The following is a 10,549-nucleotide window of genomic DNA, read 5'->3' as shown; positions in this document are numbered from 1 at the left end:
TCTCATGCACAGGATATACACCTCAAAGAGAAGACCACTTTTAACAAGTAACAAATAGTGAATGCAGGTGTTTTTTTTTTTTTAATATTTATTTAATTTAATTATTTATTTTATTTTTATGGCTGCGTCTGGTCTTAGTTGTGGCACTCAGTGTCTTTGTTGAGGTATGCAGAATCTTTCGGTCCAGCACACGGGCTCTTTGTTGCTGTTCATGGGATTCTCTCTAGTCGTGGCACGAGGGTTTTCTCTCTCTAGTTGCGGCATGCGGGTTCCAGAGCACATGGGCTCTCTAGTTGAGGCGCTCGGTAGTTGTGGTGAGAAGGCTTAGTTGCCCCGTGGCATGTGGGATCTTAGTTCCTCTACCAGGGATTGAGCCCCTGTCCTCTGCATTGGAAGGCGGATTCTTTACCACTGGACCACCAAGGAAGTCCCAGGCTGCAGGTGTTTCAATTCCACTGGCTGTTTGGGAAAAACATTTGGGGATAATAAGGTGTATATGAGGGGGTGTCAAGGAAACTGAAATCACTGATGCTCCCAAATTATCATTTTGCCAACAGTTTCAAGTTCCGTTCACACTAATTTCTGACTGCAACTAAAGTACAAAACAATCATTTGAGTTTCATATTATCCTTTCTTTTTGGTCTCTTGAGGACATACTAAGAATTTGTGAAAATGGCATAGTCAGATGTCAGGAAGAAGCAGGAAATCTAAAGAGGTGAATCTAAAGGATTTGAAGCACGTAATCAAGAAATGTTTTGTTTGTTTAAGTGAGTTGACTTTTTATGTGCAAATTTGGATCAGGAAATCCCATTTATACCCTAATGAGGCTGTGAAGCTCCTTGGAACTCTCCTCAGCCATTGGGCATTTGGCCTCCTTTAACTGAGAGTGAGGTCTGAGGTTTCTTCTGATTCAAGTCAGATTGACAGTGTCTTCAGAAAAAACCCTGACCTCCTGCTGGAGCAAGGTAATAAATAGTTAAGATGTTGGGAGGGATATGGTGACTCTCACCTGGCTTGATCCCTTCAGATACCAGGAGGCTTTCCAGACTCTGAGAGAAAATTCTTAGCTGATGAATTACACCTAGCAGAGAATCAGTAGAAGTAAAGCAATTATACTCATTGTGTAACTTAATGACACAATGTAATGTGTTTGCTAAGTGGATGTGAATATATGTGGGCTATTAAAGCAAGGTTATGGATCTGAAGAAAGCAATAACCAAATTCTAAAATATTTATGAATAGTTAACAAGCTAATATTAAACAGACTTTTAAGAAGTTTCAAGCAACTTCATGTAATAAATGGAATTAACCAGAAAGAAACAGCAGCTCCAAGGAGTATCAGTGCAATCAATTTTTTCCTCATTTTGTAATAATTTATTTGTATTATTCTCCAAGACACTGTGAAAATATGTGTTTATTTCTGCTTTGATGTATTGAAACTCATTACCATGGGGCTTTTTCTGAATATCCTCTGAAATATATAAATTGCAGACATAACAATATTGTTTATAAATTGACTTTTATTTTATTATTATTATTTTTTTGCACCCAAGTCTTAGTAAGTTCTAATCTCAGCATCTGTTGATAATTGTTGTGCTTCTGTTAGTGGGGACAGAGAAGATCCCAGGGTTTATAACTCTCCATCTGTGCTGAAAAGTTAACATTTATTTCATAATATTGTTTTTAACATATGTATATCACATAAACACCTTGCAGGATAATGTGACCTTCTGATGTATTGATAGCATTCACTATTGCTGATTGTATCATGGAGTGTTGATACCATATACTTGCTGTATGACAAACTGAGATTTTTGCTTTTAAATTTAATCCGTAAGTAAAGGAAATACTATACAATTATTTTAAAGTTTTTTGAAATTTTGGAAAAATTTATCATTCTACTGATTTTTAGGTGTACAGTTCAGTGGCTTTAATCACATTCACATTGCTATGCAGCCATTACCACCGTCCATCTCCAGTACTTTTCATCTTGTAAAACTGAAACTCTGTACCCATTAAAAAATAACTCCTCGGGCTTCCCTGGTGGCGCAGTGGTTGAGAGTCCGCCTGCCGATGCAGGGGACGCGGGTTTGTGCCCCGGTCCGGGAAGATCCCACATGCCGCGGAGCGGCTGGGCCCGTGAGCCATGGCCGCTGAGCCTGCGCGTCCGGAGCCTGTGCTCCGCAACGGGAGAAGCCGTAACAGTGAGAGGCCCGCGTACCGCAAAAAAAACAAACAAACAAAAAAAAAAACTCCTCATTCCTCTCTCTTCTGACTCTGACAACCACCATTCTACTTTCTGTCTCTATGAATTTGACTCTTCCAGATACCTAATGTAATGGAATCATGCAGTAATTGTCCTTTTGTGACTGGCTTATTTCAGTTTGCACACTGTTCATGTATTTTGTAGCATGTATCAGAATGGCATTTGTTTTATGGTTAAATAATATAAAATACAAAATAAAAAAATAAATAATATAAAATATTTTATGCATATTCCACAGTTTATCTATTCATCCATAGGTGGATATTTGGTTTTGTCCATTCTTTTGACTAATGTGAACAATGCTGCTATGAACATGGGTGTACAAACATCTGCTCAAGTCCCTGCTTTCAATTCTTTCGGGTATATACCCAGAAATGAAATTGCTGGAACATATGGTAATTCAATGTTTAATTTTTTTGAGGCACTGTCATACTGTTTTCTGAAGCTGCTGCCCCATGTTGCCTTCCTACCAGAAATGTACAAGGGTTTTAATTTCTCCACGGCCTTGTCAACACTTGCTATTTTCTGGGTTTGTGCGTGTGTGTGCGTGTGTGTGCGTGTGTTTAATAATAACCATCCTAATGGTGTATAGTATTATTTCATTGTGGTTTTAATTTGCATTTCTCTAATGATTAGTGGTGTTGAGCCAGTTTTTATGTAATTATGTCCATTTGTGTCTCTTCTTTAGAGAAATGTCTATTCAGATTTTTTGCCCATTTTTATATCAGGTTGTTTCTTTTTTATTGAATAATTTGTGTTTGTGTTCTTAAATGAATTTTTTTTTCTGTTTTCTTAAATGCATGGTTTTGGACTTTATTCAAGTTGTTCTTAACAACAACAAATGAGACTTCCCTACATAAATTTTCATGGGCTGTCTACTTGCATCTTTCATCATGGGATAAACATATTTTACTACATGCACAGACATATTTTAAGTTGAACTAATGTCTAAAGATTCATGAAATAATGGTCAAAAAGACCAATCCAGTTACCTCTTATAATCCATAATTTCTCCAAAGTAGGTAAAAGAAAACTAGTAGTTATTAGTTTTGTTTTACAAAAATAAAGAGTTGACATAAGTGAATTTTACCTTAGAAATAATAGAGCTGAATTTGGTTGAAGATCGTTTACCAAAATGCAATTAGCAGCAACCAGACCCCATAGAAATTGCTGTCTTTGACATCTCCAATAAGATATCCATCTGAAAAGCAGTACATCTAAACACAATGTATCCTTCCACTCTAAAACCTCCCATTCACTTTAACCCTCCTTCCAAGCAATATTACTCCCCCCCACTCATGAACTCAAGTCAAAAGCTTGGCAGACATCTTAGACTCTTCCATACTCTCTCTCATCCCTCCTCAACCAATCTAAGTATAAATTCTACCCCACAAGTCGCTCACAAATTTACTTTTTCATCCCTTTTGATATTTCCATGTCCCAGACCATGATAACTGGTGCATTGGAGGAATTTCATCTCTTGATTTCATTTTTGTCTCTCATCAGCTCATTTCCTACATCACAAATCTTTCTAAAATACAAAACTGCTAATGTGTCCCTCTTATCTAACACTATTTTATGAGGTTCTCAGTGCCCTTAGGATTAGGTCAAAAGTTCTGATTTAGCTAGAAAGGAGCATTATGACTGCACCATGCTTTGTAAATCTCTGCAGATTCTTCTTTTCTCTTCCTCCCACACTTCAGCTCACTTAAGTTCCCTAAACACAAATTCTCAGTTCTGTGACTTTGCACAAATTGTCTCCTGTGCCTGGGGTACCCTTTACCTCTTTCATCTTTGCAAATCTGACTTCTATTTCTATGTCAGTTGGCAATTTAGAAGAAATTCCTTGGTTATCTTTCCTTGATCCCCAAATCTGAATAGAATGTTTCCACTCACTGCTTTCATGCACCCCATGATTTCCCTAAGGTCATTTATCACATGGTGTTATAATATCCTTTTAATTCATCTATACCTCCACCAGACTAAGATTCCTTGAGGTCAAGTAACATGTTTGTTTTGCGTGTAGTTTTAGTCAATTCCCTACCCTAAAATGTTTGGTGTTATGGGCTGAATCATGTCCTCACAAAATTTATATGTGAAAGTCCTAACCTTCAGTATCTGAGAATGTGACTGTATCTAGAGATAGGGACTTTAAAGTGGTAATTAAGGTTAAATGAAGTCATTTGGGTGGGCCTAAATTCAATCTAACTGATGTCCTTATAAGAAAAGGAAGAGACACCAGAGATATATGTACACAGAGGAAAAGCTATATGTATATGAGGACACAGCAGAAAGGGGGCCACGTGTAGGCCAAAGTAAGAGGCTTCAGGAGAAATCAAACCAACCAGCATCTTGATCTTGGACTTCCAGCCTCCAGAACTGTGAGAAATAAGTTTTTGTTGTTTAAGCCACCCAGTCTGTGGTATTTTGTTATGGCAGCTCTACAGACTAATGCACTTGATAAATGTTGACACTCAGCAAAAATGTGTTAAATGAGTAAAACTTAGAAAGGTATAATCAAGGAGGATTTTCATAGATTTCTAATGAACTTTGTCCTAATTATTTTATTAACACAGTCCTGTACCTACTATGAAACATTTATTCTACTATATGTTTTTTCATCTATAACAGTGTTGCAAGTAGGTCGTTATTACCTTCAATTTTCAGGTGAGGAAACTGAAGTTCAACAATTTTGACTGAGTTTTCTGAGGATACCTCATTCATGGTAAAGCTAAGTTTCAAGCCTGTGCTACTGATTCTAAGTTCAGAACATTACTATCATAACCTAATACCTCCTAAATCATTTTTTCTAATCAGGTTTACTTTATTTGGGTTATTCTATAAATAAAGCAATAACATTCTTTTCTTTGAATACCCACTCTTAAATATGATTTTGTGGTATATGATACTTTAGACAAACCATATAAATTAATCTTGAGAGATAAGATTTGCTCAATGTTTGGTTTACAAGGCTTGAGTCTGTAAGGCACTAATTGATTAATTTGGAAGGTTCATATTAAAATGCCAGTTTAAAAGCATGCTTCAATTGTGAAAAGTCCTATAATTAATACATGAGAGTTTATTTTAAAGTGAATTAACTATTCCTGTAGCACACATTTCAACCTTTTTCTGGCTAAATGATAAAGTTGAAAGCCTATTCAACTTAGAGTCAGAGACAACTGGTTTCATAATTCTCCTGCAAGACCTACAAGTGACATGTTTTTGTTACTCATATCATCTCCCTGGCTGCCATTTCTCTTTAAAATAATGTGCACCTTAAGAATAGTAGTGAGACCAAAAAGAGTAAACTCATATAAAACCCTGACACATATTAGGTTTTCAATCAATGTTATTACTTTTACCTTTGACATGAAGGAAGAAAGATTTACTGTACACGTTATAACTGACCATCTCTTCAAATCTAGGGCCATTCAGCCACATCTAAAACTATTAGGAAAGAAGAATTGGAAATAATAAGTTTGCATAGTTTATCTAAAGCAATGTCTTAAAATTAGAAGACTCTGAAGAAATATAAATATAAATACTTTGTCACTAACACTCCTTTCTTTTCCTTTCAGTACTTCCAAATGGCTGCTATCTATTCGTGATCCATTGGAAAACTGCCTTTTCCATCACCGGGTTTATACAGTGAGAGCAGAGCTTGAGGAAATGAAAGGCAGCTGGTGCTTTGGTCAAGTCTCAGGAACTCTGTCTACAAATTACAAGGGAGAGGAACTCCATCTTTGCCAGGACGGTAAGTTGTCTTTAAGTCTGCTTCAGCATATTCTCCCATTTGGTCCTTAATCATCTCCTTTATAACTTAACAGAAGTCAGTTCTTTCTCCATCTTAAAGAAATCCTTAAAATCATGTTTCCTTTCACCGTTAAACTGTTAGGGGATGATGAGAGGATGAGAATGACCTACTACTCTCAATAACTTACTGTTAGTAACTGCTGTAGAACCAGTGCATGAATAATGGCATTCTGCAAATCTGGCATGCTCTGGTTATATTCAGTTTGCTGTCAAGTGTGTCCTGAGTTTATGGGCTCTGCCATCTTCACCGTGGAAGAAAGTGTCTTCCTCCATCTTTCTTAACAGGTTGATGAGCTTCAGCCATGCCTTCATTGTTTCTGTCATGTTTTTAAAGAACTGGTCTACATGTTGCTTGTCTCTTACTCTAGGGGTACTTTGTTGCTTGAAAATCATGAATTTTGAACCTTTCCAAAACAAAAAAAATGCTTATCTATGCTATTACTGCTAATGCTGCCCTTTCTATGTTGTGGCCACAAATCGTTTTCTGTATTTCTGTCATAATGATAATGTCTGCCTGGTTATGTGTCCAATTAAAATATACATAGTGACTGGGTTCATCAGAAAGATCGTAGAGTAGGAGGTCCCTGGCTATATTTCCTCACAGAAGGAGCAACTAGCAGTTATCCACAGACAAAAATGCCTTTTTGAAAATCTCAGAACCCAGGGGTGAGAGTAAAGGACACCCATGGACTAGAAAAAAAAGACAAGCTGCATTAGAAGAGTAAGAAGAGTTGTGTCACTTTGACTGTGACAGCCCTCCCCCATGCTGACACAGCACCACACTGAGAGGGATTCTCTGGGCCTACAATTTCTCAAGTGGATAAAGAGAGTCCAAGGTGGATATTCAGCTTCCCCAGAATCCAAGGCACTTCCCAGGAGGCCAGATTCTGTCTCACGGAGAACATGGGGGAAGTGACAGGGTTAGATCACCTGGAGTCAGCTAGGAACAAAGAAGAGAAACAGGGCTCACAGTGACCAGCACATGGATTTTCGTGGTGGCACTGCATCCCTGCTGGTAGCATCACCTGACCAGTGAGCCCATTCAGCCACTCCACTCACTCACGGAGCTGACCTGGTGTCCCTGTCCAGCCAGGGAGCATGGTTGGCAGTTCTGCCTGCTTGGCTTCCCGACCAGCAATCCAGCCCAGTGGGAGAGCACAGCTATTGGCCTCACCCAGGCAGGAAGCCACACCAGAGACCCTGCCCCACTGCAGGGGGGCAAGAAGCCAAGCCAATGATCCCAATGAAATAAGAGGCAGCTGTATGGAACCGGAGAGCCCAGACAGTGACCCAACCCAATTGTGGAGCCCAAACTCCAGCCCCGCCCAAATCTGGGGTACATACACCAACCTCATTCAACCAGGGAGATTAATCAGCAACCCTGTCCAGCTTCTAGGCACAACCTGCAGTCTGCCCAAACTGGTAGCCTGGTAACAACCCAAACCTACAGCAGAGCACAGCCAGCAGCACTGCCTGAGCAGAGAACCTCGCCAGTGATCCTGCTCAACTGTGGGGCACAGTTTGTGGCCATAATCAATTACAGAGACCAGCCTGCAGCTGTGCCTGAAGGCAGAGTCAAGCCAGCAACACCCATCTTCCAGGAAGCACAGCCTTGGGCCCCACTTGACCAGGGGTAATTATGGAGCCCAACTGTGGACCCGCTCAGTTGCAGAGTACAACCAGGTGGCATCACCCTGCTAGTGAGCACTAGTAAATGAATTCAGTAAAGTTGCAGAATAGAAAAGCAATGTACAGAAATTAGTTTTATTTCTACACACTGACAACAAAAAATCTAAAAAAGAAATTAAGAAGAAAATTCCATTCAAAATAGCATCAAGCACAATGAAATACTTAGGAATAAATTTAACCAAAAGAAGTAAAAGATCTATACACTGAAAGTATCAAACATTTATGAAGGAAATTGAATAAGGAACAAATAAATGGAAAGATATTTCATGTTCATGGATTTGAAGAATTAATATTGTGAAAATGCCCACACTACCCAAAAGAATCCACAGATTTAATGCTACCCCATCAAAATTCCAATATCAATTCTCACAAAACTAGAAAAATAAATCCTAAAGTTTGTATGGAACCACAAAAGACCCCAAATAGCCAAAGCAATCTTGAGAAAGAAGAACAAACTTGGAGGCATCACACTTCCTGATTTCAAACTGTACTACAAAGCTAAGGTAATTGAAACAATATGGTACTGGCATAAAACAGGCACATAAACCGTTGAAACAGAATAGAGAGCTCAGAAATAAACTCATTCATATATGGTCAACTAAACTTCAACAAGGCATCAAGAATGCACAATGGGGAAAGTATGGTCTCTTCAATAAATGGTGTCAGGAAAACTGTATATTCACATGCAAAACAGTAAAGTCAGACCTTATCTTACATCACTCAAATGAACTCAAAATGGATTAAAGACTCAAATGAAAGACCTGAAACCATAAAACTCCTCGAAATAACATAGGGAGAAAACTTGACATTTGTCTTGACAAAGATTTTTTGGATATGACACCAAAAGTGCAGGCAACAAAAGCAAAAATAAGCAAGTAGAATTACATCAAAGTAAAAGGCTTCTATACAGCAAAGGAAACCATCAACAAAAGGAAAAGGTAACCTATGGAATGGAAGAATATATTTTCAAACCATATATCTGATAAGGGGTAATATTATATATATATATATAGGAACTCCAGTATCTCAATAGCAAAAAAACCCCACAAATAACCCAATTAAATGTAGACTTAGGACCTGGATAAACCTTTTCACAAGGAAGACATACAAATGGCCAACAGATGCATGAAAAGATGCTCAGCATCACTAATCATCATAGAAATTCAAATCAAAACCACAGTGAGATATCACTTCATGCCTGTCAGAATAGTTATTATCAAAAAGACAACAAATAACAAGTGTTGAAGAGGATGAGGAGAAAGAGAACCCTTGAGCATTTTTGGTGGGAATATAATTCGGCACAGCCATATGGAAAAGAGTAGGGAGATTCATCAAAAAAAAAATAGAATTAGATATTGATACAGTCATCCCACTTCTGGATATATATCCAAAGGAAATGAAAATAGGATCTTAAAGAGATGTCTGCATGCCCATGTTTATTGCAGCATTATTCACAGTAGCTAAGACATGGAAACAATGTAAGTGTCCACTGATAGATGAACAGATAAAGAAGCTGTGGTATATATATAAATACATGTAAACAATGAAATATTCAGCTATGAGAAAGAAGGAAATCTGTAATTTGCATGACATGGATGGTCTTTGAGGGCATTATGCTAAGTGAAATAAGACAGAGAAAGAAAAATACTGTATGATCTCACTTATATTTGCGATCTAAAAAAGTTAAACTCATGGAAATGGAATAGAGCCATAGTTGCCAGGGGCTAGAGGGTGGAAGCAATGGGGAGATGTGGGTCAAAGGGTACAAACTTTTATTTATGACATGAATAAGTTCTGGGGATCGAATGCACAGCATCATGAGTTTAGTTAATGTTACAGTATTGTAAACCTGAAATCTGCAAAGAAAGAAGATCTTAAATGTTCTCAACACACACACAACGTTAACTATGTGAAGTGATGGATGTGTTACCTAACTTGAGTGCAGTAATCATTTCACACTGTATACATATATCAAATTGTCGTGTTGTATACCTTAAATATATGAATTTTATTTGTCAATATACCTCAATAAAACTGGACAAAAATATATGTAGTGTTGTGGTGGGGCTTGTTAAAAATAGTGAGAGGTGGTATATACTACCAGGATGGCAGAATACAATTTATTTTTATAATTGGTGTTTTTCTTTTTCAGAAAATATACAATTATTTTTGGAATTTGAAATTTCAGAAAAATTCAAAATGAAAAATGAATTTTTTGTGAAAAATTCATTCACAATCTATCACAGAAAACCATTTTTAATAATTTAATATAATGTATCTTATGTATAATTTCATTTTATGCATATGTCCATATATGATAACATATATGTATATATGTATGTAATTCTATATTTTATACTAACTTAATGCATAAAAATCTGAATGTTACCAAAATTTTGCAAGCATTACTCATGATTACACAATCTTCCATCCCATAGATGTGGCTCCATCTATCTTTTTAAATCTCCATTTGGTGTATATTTAAATTATTAAATATTTGTAAATGAAAAAGTAGTGGGTACAGGTTGAGGTGTTTTGTTGAACCTCTAATACTCCAAGGAGAGTAGCTTCAGAATCACTGATCCTGATTGTGGTGATGGATTATTTGAGTGCAGGTAGTGTATCTCACCTTTAGAGCTCCAAGCTCTAGAAAAATTCCTGCCACGTGGTGTCAACTCAAGTATCTGTGAAAGAATGAAATCATGAATATCTATAAATATATACTGTGACATTGCTTTCTTTCATGTTGCCATGTCTAGATAAGGATCGGAGTAGACATAT

The sequence above is a fragment of the Orcinus orca genome, chromosome 20 (genome assembly GCF_937001465.1).
Source record: "Orcinus orca chromosome 20, mOrcOrc1.1, whole genome shotgun sequence".
Classification (NCBI taxonomy): domain Eukaryota; kingdom Metazoa; phylum Chordata; class Mammalia; order Artiodactyla; family Delphinidae; genus Orcinus; species Orcinus orca.
The sequence above is the reverse complement of the archived record's forward strand: the minus strand, read 5'-3'. Positions refer to the sequence as shown.